Source organism: Lepidothrix coronata, unplaced genomic scaffold (assembly GCF_001604755.1).
Source record: "Lepidothrix coronata isolate B3197 unplaced genomic scaffold, Lepidothrix_coronata-1.0 Scaffold106, whole genome shotgun sequence".
Classification (NCBI taxonomy): Eukaryota; Metazoa; Chordata; class Aves; order Passeriformes; family Pipridae; genus Lepidothrix; species Lepidothrix coronata.
In genome coordinates, this window is record NW_016690286.1 from 1,858,044 (window position 1) to 1,882,038 (window position 23,995).

Consider the following 23,995-nt stretch of genomic DNA (forward strand, 5'->3'; position numbering starts at 1 on the left):
CAGACTCTTCCAACCACCATGACAATCTCAAAAAGCTGTCCACCTTGATAGCTCACTCTGCAGCAAGGACACCTGAGCCATGGGTTAAACTCTGGCACCAGAGCAAACCGATGGCAAACTATCACTTCCTGTAAGAGACCTTCATTCTGAGATACACTATCTTCAAGAACAAGTTGATACTCACCCCAATCACCGTGCTCACTGCTCCATCCTTTCCCACACCAGCTTTTTAGAGGTGTCCTCAAACCAGTCCTTGTCTCAGTGGAACCACTACCAAAAGCCACAAGGGCTTTGCCAGCTTCATCCAAACCAGCCTAAGCCTACGGGGTATCTATCTATTTGGTCACTTCTCAACCACCAAAAATAACTGTAGCAAAATTAAATGGAGTTTACAAACCTTTTTGGTACGTAGATACACAGAGACTTCTTCAAAAAGCAAAGCTTCCAAAAAATATTTAAACCTCTATCTAATCTGTTTGCTGTTTTTTCTCTGTGCAATGCCACAATGTTTATTGTGGACACTGGACACAGCAGCAGAAGTTAGGTGAAGAGGGCCTCTAGGATACTATTCCTGGTCAGTAAACCCTTGTCTTGCAATTCACCTCCCTGCTCCCTCCATCAGGATACGATCAAAAGATCAGATGGGTTCATGAACAACAAAGGAATAGGAATGGGAACACTCTGTGGTTTGGAAGATTAGATGGGAAGTTTGTTTGCATGTTTTTAGCATGCCTCATGCTTGCTGATGTTTTTAATCTCTCTATCCGTGCCAAGAGATAACAATGACTAACTTAGGAGGGAAAAAGTCATGGTATAAAGAAACAAGCACACACACACTGAAACTGGAGTTGGCTCTGGCCAAAAATAAGATGACTCACAGACCCTCAGCATTTTGCTTTGTTTCTGAAAGTCAGATAACACCAAGAACTGCTAAAGCAAGGGATGAAGATTCAGTCTGTTTTCTTGCTTAACTCAAATAAAAAAAATTTAAAATCAGGTTTCCAGTTTTGGAAGTTTCACAAAATTTACCATTATCTCTTCAGTGACAGGGGACTGTTTTTAACTCAGGTTGATAAAAAGAGATTATTGTCTCTGGATAAGTTCTTTGGAACTATTTTTATTTACAGAATGGACAAATGTAATGTTTCCTTATCCACTCCCACCATCCTACCATAGATTTTCCTGTAACTTCTTTTACTACTAATAAACAATTGAAGTAGGTACTTTTCTACAATAAATAAATGATTATCAAAGCATAAATGGATTCTCAAAGAGCATAAGCTTACATTGTTTTTAATAAGACCACAACTTTGATTCAATAGCAGGGTTGCTCTATTAGCTACACTTTCTGCTTAAATGCAAAAGACCACTCACTATTGGGACATTTTGCGTCTCTGTTTTCAGTGAAGAACTTTACAAGAATAGAGAACAGCTGCCTGCAATGTGACATTCTTCAAAAATCTTTGATGGTTTACCTGTTAGATAGTTTTGCTCCTAATAGCAGTTTGGCCATAAAGTTGCCTAAGCAGAAAAATAAAGAATAAAACATGCACTTTCCCTCTCTTCTCTTTCTTCTTTGATGTACTGGACAGGTAGCTACTTCTTAATAACTCTGCTCCACCAGTAGAGTTTTTAAAGAAAATACTGATAGTAGCAGAGTCAAGAGATAATCTCTGAGCAGAGCTCTGTAAGAGTATTTGAAAAAGTTACTGGTTACTAGTCTGTGGAGAGCCTTCCAAACACTTATCCACCCACCAAACAGGAGCTTCACTGGTCATGAATATTCCTACATCCCTTAGAAGAACAGGAAAGCCTTTGACACGGTGTGTTGTAACAAGGTCAAGACTGATGTGGTATTAGCTGGTTTTCTTGTATGTTCAGGGACCACTTACACAGTAATACTCTACAGTTGTACCTCCAGCTTCAGCAAGGATAGTATGCATTCACCCTAACACATAACATTCCTCAAAGGAAGCTGAAGCAGTCTTTCATGTGCAGACAAAACATTTTAGTTGATCAAGGAACAGCGAAGTAATGAAGGACAAAAGCAGGACTAAAAAGGCTGTTTTCAGGGAAAAGGAAAATGCAAAGATGCTACAGCATTGTATTCTAGGTTGAATGCTGTTTAATGAAACATATTTGTGATGTCAGCACCAAGGTAAGCAAATTTTGCTTATATGATTTTGGTTAGTCACAATCAGAAGTCAATAAACAACTTCAGATGGACCTAGTCAAGGTAGGTGAGTAAAGAACTCCATGTTAAATTTTGTTTATGCACATCAAATGCAAAGTAATGCCCATGCAAGGAAAAAAATGCTGACAATTTATATGGCTTTAAATTAACTATATCAACTTAAAGAAAGCAACCTGAATGGCTGTGAAGACATTTCAGTGAAGAAGTAATCAGAGCCACCAGGAGCTCTAAAAAAGATAGCAGATTGACAGGATGAAAAGTCTATATGAGGGATAGAGGAAGGAAATTGCATGATTTATATAAAACAGCGGTGCAGTGTCATCTAGAATATTACATTCAGCACAAGCCATCACAAGTTCAAAGGGACACTGCAGAACCAGATAGAGTTCAAAGCCAGGTGACAAAAATTATTACAGAACGGAAAGAGTCATCTAGAGAGACTGGGCTTGCTTGCTTTAAAAACAGCTGTAAAAAAAAATAAAAAACTAACAGTACACAAAGTTCCCTGACTCATAGGAACAGTAGAAGGGTCACTTAAATTAAAGGTAGGATATTCAAAACTGATAAAAAATAAGCCTCTCACTAACAACAGAATAAATCAAAACTTCATTTTCCTTCCCCTGTAAAGTCATTCTCACCAATCCCCAGAGACAAGCTACGTAAATTTCTGTTCCAAGGTGAATCTGAAGGCAAAATACTATCCAGATTCATTAAAAGACTGGATTTGTATACACGTAACATGAAAAGCTTTAAGTAGAACGGTTACTGTTAACCAAGTCCAAGTATATACAAGCCCCCAGAGTATAAAGTACCTGACTATTTGAAAGTAGAAAAAAAAACAGTGTGGGAGGCAGGCTATACAACATTTCCCCACACACTCCTTTGAAAGCACAAAAAACTTAATATTTGTGGCTAAAACTATTACCTGTTAGATTAATCTAAAACTTACAGATATAGGACTAGATTAACCATCATCTTGACCCACTACAACATGTTTTTATTTACACTAGCTTCCTCTTAAATAATTGCTTTGGGTTTGTTTTTTTTAATAAAACCTCTACCAGTACAATGTAAATATTTATTGCCACATTGAATTGCAAATGATGAACTTAAAAATGAAACTCTTTAAGTAGACCTTCAGATAATTTCTCAGTTTATGCATACACTGTATGAACTGAGAACAGACATCTCAATGGAAAAAAAACTAGACACATCACTCCTGCTATTCAGCTTGGAGACTCACCAATATTAATGCGTGTCCTGGCAACCTAAGAGACCTATTGATTTGCAGCCATTCATTCAAGTGCAGAGAAAGCCATAATTAGATAAATAGCTTTGGTAAAACTAATCTGAAACTCATTTGTTTTGGGACTGTCTGTTTAATGAGATAAAACAAGAAATTAAATATCTGCTGAATGTTCCTCTTTATATCCTTCAACATAATAGTAAAAATATAAATAAAGAGGTATTAATTTACCTACTATTATTATTTTCTGCATTTTATGTATTTTGCTGCAGCAATTGCTGTCAAAGACAATTATAAAGACACTATGAATTACTCTGCTCTAACAGGCTGAGCAGTTTTATCAATCTCTTATATACATGTGGATACTGAAGAATAAAGAGGTCTTTTAACCATTTGCAAACACTCTTCAAGCTGACAGAGTATAACCTTAAGATGGTATGCACAATATAAGTTTTCAAAGTACCAAAATTCCAACTTTGAACATGATTATGCTGTTCCTTGTGAATAGAAATTAAATTCTAAGTTTTCAAAAGTGTTCATAACTGTAAAATCCAAAAGGATTAATAAATTTTGTTTCTTAACGAATTTTTTTCCAACAAAATGCGAGGAAGAGTACTTTAAAGTATTCCCATGCACAAATCAGTGCTAGCCCTGACAGATGTTACAGTTTATCCTGCTCAAGCCAAAACATACTTAAGCTTGGGATAGGTTGTGTCCTCCCCTTTCTTCTTTGGCAGCTAACTACCAGATTCTGCTCTTTTTCCTTTAGGGCTTGCATCTCCCATGAGTCTGGCTTTCCTTAACAAACACCACACAACTTCGTTGGTCCTGAAACATCGATTCAGCAGCAGACTCTCAGCCCATACCCCCAGATTTGCTTTCACGGCCAAGAGGCTTCAGGCACTGCAGAAATAACAAACCACAACAAAGCACTGGACTGTATGTGAGCTGGGACCCAGAGCAGATCTAAAGGATACTTTCAGCTCATTCCTTCAGCCATCCAATAAACAACAGCTTTGCAACTTTCAGAGCTAACCATGCATGTGCATTGTTTTTCTCCCCTTCTTTCCATATTTTAAAAATCAATTGACATATCACTGAAGTGCATTCACCTATGGGACGAAATGGAGCAGTGTACAGTAGCAGTCTATGACAGCAAATGATTACCACATCCATCTGTATTTACAAAGTGTTTTAGGACCACTGGGTCTAGCTCTCTTGGCCAGAACTTGGCCAGGAAACCACAACTAAAAGCTTATCATCTTAAAAAAAAAAATTAAACAAACCCCAAACACATGTTTTTCTTTCCTCTCCCTCCACAAAGCCACATCATAAATTCTTGATGCTCACAAGTGGTCTGGACCTCAATTTTCTGTTGGTTTTTGGTTTTTGTTTGTTTGTTTGTTTGTTTTGTGGAGTTGTTTGTTGGTTAGGGTTTTTTTGGGGGGGTATTTGGGGGGGTTTTTTTAGGTTTGTTTTTTCTGTTTGTTTTGATTTTAATGGGGTTTTTTAGTTTTGTGGGAGTTTTTTAGGTTTTTTTCCAACCCAAAATGCAGTATTTCCTGCTCTTCAATGCTGACCTACAAACTGCATACTGTCTACTTCACCACAAAGGGCATAGTTTGACAAGCATTTCTCCTGCCAGTGGTATCATTTCAAGCAGCCACTGGTCTTTTCTTGGTGCTGCTTGTTTCACAGTCAGAGTTCTGATGTTGACACATGAATGACCTGTAGAGAGGCTCAGAAGGGGCAGCTGCAGGAAAAGCTACCAGCAGACCACAGTAAAACACACACATATAAAACCCACTCTATGGTTAAACAACAAGATCGAAGTTCAACAAGAGGAAGTGCCAGATTCTGCACCTGGGATGCACCAAGCCCGGATGTACACACAGATTGGTGAATGAGATGCCAGAAAGGAGTGCCTTGGCAGCCAGGAGGGCCAACCATGTCCTGGGGGGCATCAGGCAAAGCATCGCCAGCCGATCGAGGGAGGGGATTGTACCACTCTGCTCTGCACTGGGGCAGCCTCATCTTGAACACTGTGTGTGGTTTTGATCACTGCAATATAAGAAAGATATTCAGCTCTTAGAGAGTGTCCAAAGGAGGGCAACAAAGATGGTGAAGGGCCTTGAGGGGAAGCCGTATCAGGAGTCGCTGAGGGCACTTGGTCTGTTCAGCTTGGACAAGAAGAGACTGAGGGGAGACCTCACTGCAGTTACAACTTCCTCGTGAGTGGAACAGGAGAGACAGACATTGATCTCTTCTCTGTGATGACCAGTGACAGGACCTGAGGGAATGGCCTAAGTTGTGTCAGGGGAGGTTGAGATTGGATGTTAGAAAAAGGTTCTTCACCCAGAGGGTGGCTGGGCACTGGAAGAGGCTCCCCAGGGAAGTGGTCACAACATCAGCCTGACAGAGTTCAAGGAGCATTTGGATGATACTCTGAGGCACATGGTGTGACTCTTAGGGATGGTCCTGTGCAGGGATAAGGGTTAGAGTCAATGATCCTTGTGAGTCCCTTCCAAGTTGGCATATTCTGGGATTCTCCGATTCATGTAGCACACGTACATCTCAGTCACATAAAGACTTAGGTATGAGGTTCAGGAAGGAAGGAAAGAAAGGCCACCTCCTCACCAATAAGAGGAAAAAAAAAGAAAGATGCATTCCTCACAATCAATCTTTAAAAAAAGGAAAACTAGAAATCATCTGGCATTTTAAGATTTAATGGGTTAATTCAGCTCCAAAACTGAAGGCAAAAGATCCTTACTGATACTATGAATACAGCTCCACTGGTATTTATAGATTGAAGAGTTTTCTTCTCCTCCAATCAGCAGAATATTTTCTTTTTGCACCATAAAAAATATATTGACTTTTAATCAGTTAGCCTCTCTCTAATATTCTCTCTAGGAAAATATCTTGTGAAAAAGGAAATGATCAGAGAAAATGGTATACCATAGGATTAAAATTATTAAATAAATAATTGACCCTAGCTTAATACAAGACCATTCTGCAAGGTCAGACTAGCCAAGCCATAAGTTAACTGAGATGAAAGACACAGTGACAATTATGAATAGCTACTGCCTTTTATACTTAGAATTTCAAAATATTCAAATCCTGTTTCCACAGTTTTTAACTTTATAGCCCCAATTACTTCTTTTTTATCCTTAAACTCATGTCAAAAGCACAGATATAACGAAAATTGTTTAAATCAAAAGGATAAAGTCATGGATTAAGTTTATACAGCAGATACTAAAAAGCAAACTAAAATATTCCACTGAAATGGATCCATTCATATGAACCCTACAGGACCTGCATAGCCTGATTTGGGGAAAAAGATGTTTAGGAGTTTGTGGACGGGGGCAGAGCAATGTACGTGTGGCCCAGCTAAGACAGCCCTAAAAGACTACAGAAGAACAGGGCACTGCCACTCTGTCCAGAGTTAAAAGGTGTCCCATTTTATTTTCAGCCCTACCGCACCATATTGAGCCCCAACCAACATTAAGGCTCTTTTTTTGGGCATTAATATGAACCCCTAACAGAAAATGACTGACATCCAAAGGAGATGACTGTATGACCAGACCTACAGCACCTGGGTGCCCGGTGATCAGGCACAGAAACGCGGCGAAACCCATCTGAAGTCCCAAGCACTTAAGCAGAGCCAGACCAAAAGTCTGCATACTGAACATCATCACTTCATACACTGGCTGCTACACCCAGCAGCCACCCGGGACAAGGTCAGAAACCACGGGTGGGCAGGAACACTTCATCTGGAACTGAATAAGCAAGTTATATAATATAAATAGAAAGTTACATAGTATAAGTATAAAGTTATATTGTACAAGTATGAAGTTACATAGCATAAGTATAAAGAAAAAGGACCTTCCTTTCCTATATGTAAAATGTTACTTTAATTGTTACATAATTAACATAAATCTGTTTTATTACAATGGTTTCTGTGAGTTAGGTTGAAAAGATGGCATATTCTGCTTTCCTTTTTTTTTCTTTTCCCCTTTTGAAAAGCTATCACTGTCTATTTTCAGCATTTTCATCAGCATAAAAATGCACAGTTTGTTTTGCAATTTCCTCACAGTGCGAACGGAATTCAAACCACTGGGGACATACAAATAACAACAGCTGAATACAAATCTTAATGGAGTTTGTCATAATTGTACAGTACAGTGTTGTTCATTCATCCTGGCAGCTGGGAAATCTAGAGTGAATTAACCAATAACACAGGTTTGCAACCAAGCAAATTAAAGTATACAATTTCCAAAGTAAATTTTGTTTATTTCCCTGTAAGTATGTAACTAAGGGGACAATCAGCTCACATTTAAATCAAAACTTTCAACAAGAGGTAACACTAGCAGAAGTTTTGCAAATGCGCAAATACATTCCTTTTAATTCCAATGGAGTTGATATTATTTCCTACACAGATTTCTCTGATAGGTTTCCAAGCCACACAGAGCAGCACCACATCTGAGGATCAGCAGACTATAACCCTTAGAAACAGGAGCAAAACCAAAAGTGAAAATAGTGAGATCCTTGTCCAACCAGAATTACAAAAAACATACAGGGCTGATCAACACTTTCTTTTGGAGTCCTTAACTGAAGGCATTACTACCAAGACAAGACAAGAAGCACATAGGCAAAATGAGCTCAAGGTATTTTCAGCCTGAGCTCAATTTGCAGTCAAGTCTGTGGTTTATGGTAGGCAACTGTGGGTCAAAGAGGGACAGGATATGCTCTGGATCAAAACAGAGAAAAGAAACAGAACCTCTCCCATAGTTTAAAGCAAGCTGCTGCATTTTTTATGTTTCAAGGGATCAGTGTTCAGCTTCCATGAACACTTGCCACATAATGGTATCTATTGCCCATACATTGGCAGTGGCACGAGCTAGTACTGCATCTGGGCCTTCCCAAGGCTGCTAGAAAGCAGCTGAGATGTCAGTCCAGGCATTGCCAGCGTCACTCCCATTGCCAGCGTAAGACCACAGGTAGTGGGCATCATCCTGGCAGTCAGACTAATCCCCAGCCTCAGGAAGAAAAATAACTTTGCGTTCTGCAAAACATATTAGGTTACTTTCTAGGACACAAATGTGTGTTTGCCTTCCATTTCATTCTACTGTAGTTAATCAAACCCAGGCACAATTTTTCGGATGCCATAACATATGGCCTAATTAAGAAGTATTCTCATTTTAGTAATTCACTGAACACTGACTATGAAGCAAATTATGCAAATAAACACAAGAGACACTGAAATTCCCCATCATCTACCATGGTCACTGTTGCTAAAGCTGTTTTACTCGTTGCTTAATATTTCATGTGTCACCAGTCACAGACCTGACAAGTTTAAGGATACTACATATGATATGTGAAAGACAATTACTTTAATCGAGTACATTTAACAGGAATACATAATAACCCTGATTACAATAGGAAAAATTCAAGACTACTTACCATGACTATTTTTAGTCACATAATAACTGCAAAGTGATGGGGGTATTAAGTTACTGAGTAGAACCTCTATGGCAGACTTGAAATCAAAATGTCACCAATATCAAACAGCCAACTTTGATAATACTTCTGACAGTAAAACTTTCAATCCACTGAGCCAATCCAGCATTTTTGTGTGCTGATTTCAGCCAGTACAGCATCTACACAAAACAACACTGCATCTTTTTAATGCAGAAGAAATGTCAAATTTAAAGCCTCTATAGTATATATAAACATAGGCAAACATAGAGAAATTGTTCTCATGATTTTTTTCCTATCTTCTCATTAACAGCACTGGTCAAAAGAGCATAAAAGTGCTACTAAAATGTGTTGATGGCACAAAATTTGAGGTATTGTCAAAACCTATGTAAACAGAACGTCATACAGGAAGATTAGGTGACTTCAAGAACCGGAATATTAGGGACAGACTGTAATTCAGCAGCATGAAATACGAGGTCACTCAGGCACTATGAAGATGAGAAGCTGCCAACAAGGATATGGGCTGCCATAAATGCCAGTCGTTTGTGAGATTACCTGGGTACCAGGCAGATCTATATGCTTGGCTCAATCAAAACGTAACTGTCAACTACCACCACACTGTAGCCATGGAAAGAAGGACTGGAAATTCTGAGTATTTCCAGCAGGCAATTTCCAATGTCGTGGCAAAAACCTCATTGACAACACTAGAGTTTCCCCAGTCGCCAAATGAATTGATTAGAGAACAGCTACATGAATGACATTTGTAATTGAAAGCTTCTAACAAGAAATGAGGAAAAGCTTAGCAGAATGTAGGTTGAGAGGATCGGATACTTCATTTAATTAAAACAGATTGCATATAGTTTGATTTTTTTTCCCCTGCCAAAGAAGAGTTGTCTCCAACAGCATAACAACTGCTAGTGCCAGAATATATGATAGATATCTCTAATACTCTCCAACCCTCCAGCTATTTTCAGCTCAGGAACCTTCTGTGCCTGATGAGGATTATGTATGCTCAATACATTTCTCTTCCATGAACTTCTCCAGTCTCACCCTGAACTCATGAAGACTTTTAGCAGCTGTACCCTAACTCCTGTGGTTTATTTTCAACCCGTAATCCTACAGTCAGTTTACATCCTGACATAAACATACAGCAAAGTAGTTGCTCAAAGCAGAGCTAAGGTGAAGACAGTCTGAGAACACCTGCCTGGCCGAAGACCTCTAGGAACTTCACAAAAGTAATTACAGGGTCTCAGAAGAGAAAATAGTCATAATATCTCTTCAACTTCCATCAAGCCAAAAGGTACATCCCATGGCGAAGGTTTGCGCCGAACAGCAAGATCTTTCACACTATCAGAGTAATGGGGTTTGACACCAAAACCAAAAGGCTTTCCAGGTCCACTACTGTGACAAAGAGTAACATCAATGCTCACATATAACAGTATTTATCTGTGTGTAAATATAAGCCCAGAAAGCAGAAGAGGTGATTAAAAATGTGTGTGTCTGTGTATGTGCAAGGCAACTCCTCCCCCTTCTGAGCACTTCTCTGCTCTCTCAGGAGCAGCATTAGCTCCATTAAGAGTGCAACTGAGTGTGGTGAAAAGGACTTTTGGCATGATGGAGTGACTGCTACACTAATGTGCCTGCAGGACCTCACTGCTGGTGCTTCCAGAGGCAGGGAACTGTATTTCATCACTAATTACAAGAAAAAGGGGAGGAGAAGAAAATATCTTTAGCAGGCACCAGGAAGAGCAGCAAAGACAGTTCACAAGCAAAGTACTCATGCTTACTACATGTACACTTAACACATAACTCAAGGAGGCCAACTGGAAAACAGAAGGGTCTTTCCAAAGATTTTGAGAAAGGATGTGGCAGAGGGGAACAGTCCCACAGGGCACAATGACCCACTACAACAGATCCCTCCTCTGCCTCTGCACAAACTCTGACACACACTCGACTCCCACAGCAAAAGAGTGGGTCATTTTCTGCTATTTTCTGCAGCAGAAATAAAGAACCTCCAAGCAGATGATGACGAGTAAAACCTACACCTCGCAGCTCACTGTACAAGTGCAGTCTGATCACTGGTGCCATCTTGGGTCTCTGTGCTGTGCCTGCCCTAAGACTGAATTTAAGAAAAAAACACCCTCAAGGACAAGACCAACATCCAGGTAGAAGTTCAGGAGCTTTAAAAAAAATATTGGGCTTCCCTAGCCAAGGAACTGGAGGTCAGTTTTATCTAAATGACTGAAGCAGTGGAGTGTACCGGAGTGTATTCAGTACACAGCATAGAAATGTCCAGGTAGGATGGTTGCTACAACTTTTTCTACAAGCTGTTTTTCCACCTCCAAGTTCTTTATATGTATTAGTATTGGATGTATCCCAACACAGAAAGCAAAAAATACCTACCTGCTCTCCAGTTTTGGGGTCACTGAACCGAGAAGGAAATCTTATTTTGTCACACTGTATTTTCAATTATCCCCATCTCCGGTCACAATTTTCAGATAGTCTAGTGCCAAGGGCCAAGGACTGAGAGACCCAAACAGATTAAAAAATTTATTCCACCCCATAGTGCTTTGCAAAATGTAATCAGTTCTTTAAATGTATACTACCCTCTACTACCCAATGCTTTCCTTCCCCCTGGAGCACAGGAAGTATTTGAACAGCATGCAGTGAAGTACATCCTTAAAACAATTATAGTACCCTTAACACTTCCATTATATTTTATTATCCATAGTCCTCAGGCATGCACACATGTAGATTATCTGTGCTTTATAGATGTGGAATCAAACTGCACTGCAGGCAGTCCCTGAGCAAGTCAGCATCAGAAGCAGACCCCCTGTTTAGGGGGCATAATATTTTTCTAGGAAATTAAACAAGCCAGAATTTCAGCTGGTCAGCATTTACTCGAAAACAGCTCACCTAAGTGAGCAACACTCCTAGTGAAACCAGCTGGACAAATAAGACTCTCAGCTTGGTGTTTGAACAAGCAAAAAAAGCACAAAGAAAAAGTCACTGGAGAGGAAGATCAGACTATGTTTTTTTCATAAGCAAACAAAACCCTCGGAAAATTAACTTTGGATTAACTTGAAATATTTTGTTGAGGTGGGAAAAAAAGGAATCTTTGTTTCACATTTGTGTAATTCAACTTTTCCCCAAACTTGTTTTAAGACTTTTTAAATTTAAGAGTTATGTTTAAAAGGGAAAGTGTCCATAGGAGTGGGGTGTATAAAAAATGCTACATTTTACTGTTCTAACATATCCCTTTCCTCTCCCAAATACTGTAATTTTCATATGACTGTCATATTCTTCATATTAAATAGAAATATGGGAAAAGTGTCATGCCCCTAAAAGTCCATTTTTGAGGGGAAAAGACACATGCATAGAGCAGACAGGAATCAACACAGGGTACTACTAACAGAAACAAACTGCTCCCTGAAGAACAGCACATGTGGGAGAAAGCCTCCATGCACTCCAGGTGCCCACTTTGTCTCCAAAGGGAACAAGTGAATCGACAACACTGCTGGACTCTTAGTATGATCTACCTCTCAGAACACCCCACCAGGCACTCACAGGAGAGTCCCTGCAAACCCATTCTCCACACAGGACCAAGACACTGGTCTGAAGGTCCTGCTGGTGCCACACAGCACCTCCATGCAGCATCGCCCACTGATACAGGATTACAGAATCACAGAATGGACTGGGTTGGAAAGGACCTTAACGATCATCTAGTTCCAACTCCCCCTGCCACCAGCAGGGACATGTTCCATTAGACCAGGTTGCTCAAAGCTCCATTCAACCTGGCCTTGAACAATTCCAGGGATGGGGCACCCACAGTTTCTCTGGGCAACCTGTTCCAGTGCCTCACCACCCTCACAGTAAAGCATTTCTTCCTAACAGATCTGCTGGGTTGACTCCAGACTGCCTTACAAACTCACTATCCTCTCTCCAGTCTTCTTCCTACTAGGACAGACAGTTCAAGAAAAACTTTACAAGATGACCCACAGGGTACCGGGAGGAGAAGCCATAGGTGATACCACCAGTAAATCTGTCGCACTGTGTTTGCTGGTCTGTAACACAGACCATCAGCTGGGACTGTGTGAAACAAGAGGGGACCAAGGCTTCAGCAAGCACAAATGAGGAGCTGCATGACCCAGGAGCTACCCAGGCTTCTCACCAGGATGTCAACTCACCCACTGCAAATATTTACAGAGTAACTGCTGTACCGCTCACTTGTCAAATGCTTTCAGTGGTGGTGAGGAATAGCCATGAGAGTAAAGCTGAGGCTGCTCTGCATGGTGTCTCCCTGAAGCCTCATGAATTTGTTTTGCTAAAGCAGTGTTTCAGACCTGCCTGCAAATGAACACTGTTACCAGCAGCAGTTCTGCACTGCTTCTTTCATCCTCCCTGCACACTTCACTTCTTTGGTAGTATGCTTTAAAAGTGGAACAAACTACGCTCAATTCAGGATAGGACTCATCTTTGTTGGAAGAAAGATGTCTGTTGCAAACATCTTCTTAGAGCAGAACAAGACCTGGCTATTTAAAACTAACTGAATCCACTTGGCTCTGTGTTCTTATGGACAACTTGTTAGGTGAATTACTAATTCACTTGACAATAAAAATCATTAGGCATCTCCATACACACTAGTCTTTATTCTGTGGGTTGAATGTCCTTGAGGAAAGAAATTAATCTTCCTTGCATGTATACCTTTTCATAACAAAGCATTCACCCAGGAAGTTTGAAATTCACACCCTACTATATTTCACAACTTCCCTATGCAGAGAAAGCATTTATTTACATGGGCAAAGTACTGCAAAGTTGATGAGGGTACAAACACACACCATGCGGACCTCCCCCAGCAAATTCCCTGCACAGGTATTTATCAGTGCACCAAAACCACACAGCAGCTCGCCTGATTACCACACAGACAAACCCAACCCCATGCAGGTAAACCCACCCTTTCATTTAGAGTGTTCAGGCGGTGGGTTGCAATCCAGCCTTGGCCCGCAAGTAAGGTTTGACCTGATCGACCCGTCATTGACCTGATGGCAATGCCACTCCCCTGATATGGCCCCAGTCACAACAGGGAGAGCTCAGAGCGAGTGGCCGCTTACCACCACAGTTCCCAGCCACAGGAATGTCAGGCTGTACTTCACCGGAGCACTGCCTGACCTATAAAACCGCACCACCAGCCTTCTGAAAAATGTGTGAACTTCAGTGAAATTCAGCTAGGCATCTCCGCGATGCCCATCTGATCCCACGGCCTCAGTCTCCCGAGGCACGCGAGGCGGGGGGCCGGGTGTGTCCATCCCGGCTTCACACTCTCCCGGGCACGCTGGAGTTCGCTGCTGTAGCACGTGTGTGCACTGGTGTCCGGGCACAGCCGCGCTGTACCTCCTGTCAGCGGAGAGCAGGGGAAAAGGAGGGAAGGGCACGCGAGGCACCCGGAGATGGGACAGGGACGTGCGCTCACCCTTCCTGTTATTTCATTTTTCACCAGAGCTGGCAGCGGTGGGCCGAGCCCGTAGCCACCCGCGGGCACCCTCTCCCAGGGACTGCCGAGGTGCCGCCCCGCCGCGTCCCGGGCATCCTCCTTCCCTCCTTTCCTCCCTTTCTCCCTCTTCCGTCCCCGCCCGCCCCCCGCGGAGGGCCAGCACCGACAGCCCGCGGCCTCCCGCTCGGCGGCCCGGCGGGCAGGGCAGGGCAGGGCCGGGCAGGGGCGGCCCCCCCGGGCAGGCGCCGGGGGCGCTGCCCGGGCCGCCCGCGGACTCCCTCACTGACTCACCCGGCCGGCGGCGGCCGCGCTCTTCCTCCGCAGCGTGAGCCCGCTCCGCAGCAGCGCGGGCAGCTCCCGCAGCTTCTGCCGCAGCTGCACCGGCTCGTGGGCTCCGCCGCCGGGGTTCCAGCTTCGGGCCAGCTCCGCGCCCTCACACGGCGACGGCATCTTCACGGAGCCCACGGCCATGCCGCATCCCTGCCGGGCTGCGGCGCGCAGACCCGCTCGCCCTCCCGCTCTGCCCGCCCGCCTTCCCCTCGCGTCGCCCCAGCCCCAGCGCCGCTCCCACCCACAGGCAGGCACACGGGCGGGCGGTCAGGCGCTCCTTCGCACGCACCGCCCGCTCACCTTCCCCCGCACGCCGCGGCCCCACCGCCCCGGGCGGCGCAGGAAGCCCCGCCGGCCTCCACCGCTCCCGCCCCGCGCCGCGGCTCCCGCGGTGATAAAGTGCAGGTAATGAGGAGGGTGGAGGAGGCGCGGGCGGGAAGAGACAGAAAGTCCTGTTAACTCCTTTGCGTTCAGGGACCGCCGCCTGAGCCGTGGCCCCACCGCCCGGCACAGACCCCGCACCCGCGGTGAGAACACGCGGGACAGTGGCCAGCCCGCTCAAAGGCGGCGGGTCCGAGCCCAGACGAGAGGGATTCGGGCTCCTCCAGGACCCGGGTGGCCTCGGCTTCCTTCTGGAGACTGTCAAGACCAGGCTAGAGGAAGCCCCAAGCAGCCTGGTGTGACCCCCCCAAGCACTCAGCCTGCCTGGGCTGGAAGCCTCCTGGGGTTCCCACTTGCCTGGGTCACCCTATGATCCAGAGGCATTATTTATGTCTGCAAGGGTTGAAGACCTCAGTTCCTTTCGCAGTGGATTCTTGAGTCAAAGAAGTCTTTCATCCTCCATGACAGCATTAATACTGGAGAAACCAAGCAGTTCAGGTCAATGACTTGCTTCCAGTCATTCAGGTAATCGTAATCCTAATCCCTGGAAGAGAGCCCTCGATGCCAGAAACCAATTCCTTCAGTTCTGTGAATTATGGGGGCTTTATTTAAGTCTCTGGAATCAGCCTTTTCTGATACAGATATTGCTTTCTGGTACAGGTATTGCTTTCTCTCCATCAGACTCTATTCTCTTCTATTTAGATGAGAGCTGATCACAATATGGGGCTCCCTTACATACATCTTCTGCCTCAGAGCTACAAATAAGGCTGACCTGCTCATCCAGGTTGAATTCACTAATGCCTAAATGTCTTAGTAAATGACATTATAGTCAAGCCAGTCTCACAGCCACGTTACCTTGTCCCAGCCAAGAAGTCCCACTGGTTACAGGACTGACCCTAGTACTCCTCCAGCCCCACAGGGAACTGGTTTAACCATGAAACTAACCTTGAGGAAAAAAAGGAATAGGTTTTTTTCATCACTAATGTGCTCCCTAAACCAGCTTCTCTGGGATTACAGAGGCACCCATAGTAGAAAGATGGCAGATGTGCTCAACCTGTCAGGGGTTCTGAGACACAGAATAGCCCCTTCGAGCATCAGTATGGCATCTGAATGCAGCAGCAGCAACCTGGCCATTTGGCTACACTGACTTGACAGCAGGCTGCTGTGAAACGGTGATCCAGCCTGCCACACATGGTGTGTACTCCCTTTGCAGCCCTTACGTGAGATCTGGTAACCATCAGGCTCTATTCAGTTGATTGATCTGGTGGAAAAATAACACCTCAGAAAATAATGAATTTTCCATTGGGCAGACAGCTGAATTGATCCACCTTGTGACCACACAGCTGCAGGGTTGAGGAAAGCAGAAACCTGGAAGTGAGGTAAAGCAGAACTGCTCCTTTCAGTAGCTGTCTGTCGTTAAATCGACTTAACTGCATCCTGTGTGTGTGATTTGATGAGCAGCATGAATCAGGCCAACACAGTACTCTTGTAAAGGACAGGGTTTGCTCCAGCCACATTCTGCCACCACCTCTTTCCTGCTGGTATCAACACTCATTGTCCATAACATTAGCCAGATCTGAAAGGTTAGGTGTAAAAAATAACCACCTGTTTTAGCAGAGTGATATGGCCCATTGCATGATGCCTATTGCTGACACAAAAGACAGAAAAGGGATAGGACAATTGCAGCCCTAACTTAGACAAAAAAGTGTGCTGCAGACCTCAAAACACCAGAGAGATCTGGGAGCCTCAAATGGCAACACCAGCACCAACCCTTTTGCAAGGACAAAGGGCATTATGACATAAGGATGCTTTAGCCAAGGCTGATCAGATATAAGAAATATGACAAGCACTGGCTGTTCTGTGTGATACCTTGTGGTCCAAACATTTCTATTATTTCACTTGATTTGTGCTTTCCAAATGCCCTGCAATGTAGTTTTGACAGTTGTGTTGCCTGGCAGCCGCTTTGTCACAGCTCAGGATGTAATTATGAAGAGAAGTGTATCTACACCCAAAATAATAATGGATCCTTAGTGTATGTGCTTCAGAAAAGGACCACGTTTCTTGTCTGAGTCTTTAGGCACTGCTACAATACAAATAGCAGTCAGACAACTCAATAAAGTGAGACTTAATGTGACAGACTGGGGTAAAACCAGAAGTAATTTGATTATGTTAAGAAAGGGTAAAATTATGCCAGTGCTCAAATTTTTTGTTTGTTTTTTAACTAAGCAAGATAACTTGTGAACACTGTTAGAAGAGAAATAAATATGCCCTGCGATGTGTTTAAAAATTATCAGCTGCCAGATAACACAATTTGGACTAACAATTGTCAGGAAAAAAGAGTAGATAGTAGCTAGGCCTCTCTATTTCTTGTTTGTACCATTCAAGGGATGGGAATCAGAGAGCAAAATAGAGCTGGTCAGGAAGTATTTGCCAAAATGGTTTAATTAAAAAAACAACAGAACAGTGTGTTGCACCCAAAATGTGTTCAGAGCATCTTGCTTTCAGTAAAATGTCACTGAAGGAAGAGCAGGGCTCTGAGGGAACGTGGTCCCTATTTGCAACAGGTTTGGCCCCTGCGTGACTGGATTTCCTGTCTCTCACAGACAGCAGTGGTAACACAAAAGAAATATCAGGTCCACTGACCATGTGCAGACATTGGAGACTTCCAGTTCTCCAGATTAAACACTTATAACTTGGTCTGTTATAAATCAAAACCAAGAAGACACTCTCTCTGGTGCTTCTAGCAAGAGATCTAAGTTTGAATATGCCTTCCAGAGTGGAGTCTGGACCAGGTTTTGTTCCCTCACTTGCAAGAGCCTTCATATAAATATAGAAATGTCTATGTTTAAATAGATACAGGATGGAGTCTGGAGACCTAAACAACTCTACTGCACTTTACAGATGTGGAGCCTGGGAGTGTCTGCTTTTTTGAATGTGTTTGTTTTTCTTCCACGGTGTACCACAATCAAAAGAAATGCAGTAAAAACAATACAAGCTGTTTCATGCCTGTATGTGTTTCAAATCAGTTTTTAAGTAGATATTGCAAAAAAGAGTTATCTGGAATCAGCCATTTCCTGACAAAGCATAATAAACTCTTATTTTGAACTTAAAGTATTAGAAGTTCTTGACTCTGTTGGAATAATTGATAGATGCCACTTTGGTTTTCCCAGCATGGAATGAAGATAGGTAGTGCAGGGATAGAATTGAGGAATACTGGGGTGCAGGAGCCAGATGTCATTGACAAGCACTGATCCTGAGCCAGCTGCTTGCAGCAGTCTGTTTGGAATAGTTGCTCTCCCTGACCTGGCCAGAGGCTTTTAAAAGAAAGCAAGTTTTTTCCAAAACAACACCCACTGTACAACCAGCCAAACATCACTTCCCCTTCCCAGGCAGTCCTGCTGAAGTGGGGATGGGGGTCGATGCTCTCCTATCCTTTCAGAAACTGAGTTGATTTTCTTCTTCCCATCTCTTCAGAAAGCAGGCAAGCAGGTTTTTCTTTGTAACATCTCTTCTCCCATTCAGGAGGAGGTGAGCTGTGCACTGGCCACCGCCCTATATGATATCCAGATGAACATCAAAGGAGGTCCCTCTCTGTGGGACCCATCCCATACTCTCATGAGAATTGTGTCCTACAAATTTTAGTTTGCCAAATGTTACTCCAGGCCCAATGCATATGAATCACAGACTGCCTCTGTCATGCTCTGAGATCCTGGCAGCTCTCAGGCTCCTGACATGAAGAAGCTTGGCCTGGCAGATTTTTATTTCTGGCTTTAAACGTAACATGTGCAGTGACCATATAAAAGAGAAGGGCTGAGGAAGGCTTTGCACCACGCTACCACTTCAGTGCCTCGCAGCAGTCTCAGGGCATGTTTTCCAGTCCCAAGAAGGGACATGTGTGCCCCTCATCACTTCACCTACAGCACAAGTGTGGCAGGTGACCCTTCAGGCACCATGCTGTGGGCTGGAGGTACACTGCAGAAGTCTGGGCATCTCTCACCTTTTTCTGCTTTGGTTCACCAAACTTCAAAACAAAACCAGCCTGTTCACACCTCAAAGCTGCTAGGGATCTGCTTTTGGCTGAATAACTTGCTTCAGATTTTTGAGTTGTTAGCTCCTTTCCACCTCAGTTGCATTTTAAATGTTGAATATTGCCAACTTGCTATGGATATAAATAGCATAAGTTTATTATCAGAGCCATATACATCAGGGGCATGTATGTGAGTAACCCACACTTAAAAAAAAACCCTCACCATTTATTTTGTTTCTCAAGTAATTTTTTTTTAAAGAAAAATTTCCAGCCGTTTTAGTACCGTGTCATCACATAGACCAAATATCCAGTGACTTAAGCTCTGAAGCACTGCTTGCAGCATTTCCGAGATGTGAAAGGTCTGCAAAATGTAATGTAGGCTCAGTAACAGAAAGATACCAAAATGGGAACAGGGGATGAGGAAGCAGGAGATCAGTGCAGGATGTGACTTGAAAGACTGCGGAACAGGAGAATAACTACCAAAAAGAGGGAAGAGCTGAAAGATAAAGGAGATGTATGAGTAGGTGAAATATTTCAAGTAGTTTCATGATTTGTGTGACTCAGAGCTGAAAAGTCTGAAGCTTCCTTTATTAATTCAACCTCCAGTTTTCTCTTGACAGCCTATGAACCTCTTCACTTCAGTGTCTGACCCTTTCCCCGCTGCACCTCACTAACAGCCTCTGCTCCCAGCACCTCTTCCAAGCTTCAAAGTTCGAGGCATCTTCAAATTGCTGCTCGGCTTGTGTTCTGCCCATGAATCATCCATGGAACTGGGACATGATCCCTGCTATTGACTCTTCAGGACTCAAAAGATGAGAGAGCTCTGGAGCATCCTGAGCCACTGAGTTTGTTGCTGCTATTTTTTGAACCAGAATTATGGCACTGGTCAGAGGAGAGGTGTGCAGGCGGGCGTTTATAATCCTAAATGGATCTCTTTGCATTTCCGTTTGCAATTTGGTCTTTTAAAAGAATCACCGGGCCATGATGACAAGGGCATAACAAATGTAAATACAGCCAAAAGCATTGTTTGGTGCACAGCAAACTTTTGCTTTAATACAAACCCAAGGAAGAGTACATTCACTGGGGTAACTGATTTGCCAGAGCTAATGAACCTGACTCAACTCTTCAGTTTGATTTGTCTTTTTAACGTACTCAGAAGCTGGGGACCTTATGACCTCTCAGGGAAATTAATACTCTTAAAGCTCTCATGTCTGGACTTTTCTGTCAAAACAATGTTGTCATTGAGCTATTGCTCTTTCTCTTACAGGCCAAAATTAAACTCCAAAGCCAATAAGATCCTCAGTGGAGTTTGCTCAGTTTGTTTGTTGTTTTTTTAACTAATCACAGAAATCTCAAAATGCCAAATCAATATCTTTTAATTAAAAATTGTAAAGAAACACATAAATGGACCTGTGAAATCAGGCAGTTTGTCTGACAGCTGCAAGCAAAATTCAAGTTTCTTTACTCCCAGGCACGTAGGCATATGCATAATTTTATTATTTTTTTTAATGTCCAATGTGAGAAGCTTTACATACATTTACAGAAGAGAACATGTAGGAGATTTTGAAAAAGACGAATTGCAATTAGGAGCTAAATTCTCACAGTCAGTGAAAGATCTCCTGTGTGATTGATGGTTAATCTGCATATTTATCTTTTCTTCCATAGCTGTTAAATTTCCTATTTATGTTTAAATTCATGTTTTCTGTTTTAATTCGTATTTTTTGTTTCTTCTCCATATGTGTGTGAGGATGCTTTAGCCTCAATTTGTAGAAACTGTGTTTAAGACACTGTGCTGCCTCTTTGAATGTCTGAGACCTCTCTGAATCTTCAAATACTTAAGCTCATCAAGCACATTTGAGAGGTATTGAAATCCAAAAACTATTAAGCCCTTAAAAGTATTCTGAAAATAGGCAGCCAGTTAAGAGCTGCAGTTAATGCTTCACTGAGGTAAAAAGTGCAGCACTTCATGAGAGACCTCAAAGTCCAGACAGGGTCTCAACCTCAAGACACAAATCCATACAAAATCAGGCTTCATTGATCCCCAATGCTCACAGAACCGCTACAGAAGTGCATGTGGCAGAGATACATTTCTACCGCATATACATCCCTCTGGTGTCTACTCAGCTTTCAAATGAGCGAGCTACTGTAATGCAATGACTTTCTCGTATTATCATTTGCAAAAAGGGATATTTGCATAAATGTGCACACAGATATTTGAGGTCGCCGTTTGTTTTAATTACAGTGTCAGTATCTCTCACTGTCTCCATGTGAACAGACCCTAGCCTCACATAATCTCTTTGATGAAGGAAAAATACAAAACCACACGCCAAATATTTTGAGTGTCTAGAATAAACCTGGATCCATGTTGACAAGCTTTTCCCAGGGATAGTAACATCAGTAAAATATTTTCATTCCAGTTTCCTGAGAGATTGGAAAAATCAACAAAAGAATGAGATTGATTGCCAGAAATAATATTAACATTTTAAACATGAAACCATCTCACAACATCTTATGAGTATTGAAATGATGTAAAACAATTTCTTTAATTTGTTTTCTTTGTGTTTGTTCTAGTTTTTGCTTTGTTTTAAATGTGCCTGATTTTTTCCACTGAATAAGAGCATCACAGCCATTGAACAGAAATAGGGAGCCAGATGACTGGAAGAGAAAATCACATCTGACTGGGGAGTCAGTAGACCATCTCCACTGCGCAAGGGATGGTGTAGGTTTGCTTAGTGGCTAGATAGGTTTCTTTGGTTTTGTTAAGAATAACACTTCCTTCTAGTAAATGGAGTGAAGTACAGCCAGACTAGCACTAGCAGAGGTAATAAGGCTGTGAACAAATCCAGGTGACTTTGTCCTTTCCTTTTGGGTGATGGTAGAGCAGGGAGGGCTCACTCCAGCACATCTGTGTAAGGCCAGGAAGATACTGCCATCCACATCTGCCATTGCAGGAAGGCCAGCAAACATATGCCTAGGGTATAATAAGTGGCTTTTGAAAGGATCAACACAAGGTCATTTTCAATTCTGTGTCCAGAGTTACAGCCTGATCAGCCCTCAAGTCTCACTCCAACAGCCCTCCTGCGATTCCTGACTGTTCAGTTATCCTGTGGGACATCTGTTCAAAGGGGCTGTAGGAAAATACAGTCAAAGCAGTCTTGTCTTCAAGGAAGTAGCAGATTGCAGGGGAAGAGTTGGGAAAGGAGAGATGCCTGACCAAAACCCTGTGCTGAGATATCCAACACACCTGGAGAAAAGAAGAAATTGTCTGTGTCCTGCTCATACCAATCTCTTCCCATTTCAGTCCCCTCTAACTGTTTACAAGCACCCCTGGAGACTTCTGAAAAGCAACAGGAGTCAGGGAGTTAAAGAAATTGGGATAGCAAACCAGTTTGCCCTAGGATGACAACTGGTAGGTCCAGTTGAGACCATCCATGGAAGATAATGGATGTTGGCTTGTAGAGAGGTGGGGTTTAGTGGAACCTTACTACAAAGGTGTACATCTACATGAGACCACTACTAGCTCTGGAGTCTGCATGCATATAGCTGCCTGAAATGTGTTTAGGTTACCTGGAGCAGCCAGAACTGTAAAACAAGACACCCATGATCCAGTCTCCGAACAAGCCACATCAGCAGCCATGTAAAACCTGCTGGAAGAGAGTCACAGTAAACACACAGCATTGTACTTGCAAAAGACATAAGATGAATTTTCTTTGCCTTCAAGAAAAAAAGTTCCCTCTCACTGAAGCCCTGGAAAAAGACCTTCTTTTGTACTTTGCATACAAGATATTTACAGTGTTTTCTGAAACTTAGATACACTACCATTGTAAACAGTGTTATATCTGTAACTGTAATGAAATAAAATTATAAATTCATATAAAATTAAGCTATTCCTAACAAAATACCAAACCAAACTAATCTAATTAACAAATTGATATTGAACATATTAACTTACAGACAAGCAATTCGTAAACTATCTAATGATGTATTAAGCTAACAGCCCGAACAACAGCATGTATCAAAGGAAATTTAAGACATTTTGCCAACTAGAGGACTTGGCTAAGCTAATACATTTGTAGCTGGATCTAATTATTGAATTAGAGCTTCAATAATGCTCTTATGGCAGCCTGCCTGGACTGTTGTGGTTAGGCAATAGCAATTCTTCCCTTTTCTTCCAGTATTTTCATTCATTTGCAATACAATTTGTGAAGAATAGAACTTGAAAGCCAGTCCAGCTTCCCATATCACAATTAATAGTCAAACTTATAGGATAATAATTAGGACATACATTATTGCCCCAACCTTATATATGACTGCCTCAATACAGTCAGATGTTTACAGCTAGGTACTTATTTCTAAACATAGTCCTCATGAACAATTTTAAAAGGAACCCTAACAGACACTAAAGAAGAGATAAATATTTAATTATATATTTACGTTTCTGCTTCCCACTTCTTGCCAAACTGCATTTGTCTTGGGAGACTGATCTGCTGTTTAATTAAGATCTTTCTGGTAATAGTAAACTAATGGAGTACTAAGGTACTCTTACTGGTTTGCAGTGACTCTAATACTGTTTGGTCCTTCTGACTTGTCAGAAGAGGAGAGATTCACCTGCTGTGAATCTTTCAAAGGTTAGTGTTTACTTCCCACAGATTTTGAACAAGCTAATAAAAGGCACCTGGGAAAAGAGGAATGTAAGTGGCTGGAGAAGGCTGACAAAAATAGGATGAAATATAGTGAGTCCCTCCAAGCTTATGTTATGCCTGTATTACAATCCAAGAATGTCTTCCTATCAGCTTTCACTGAAGCTGACAGTCAGTAAGAACTGATTACTAATTTAGTAATTCATGGAAA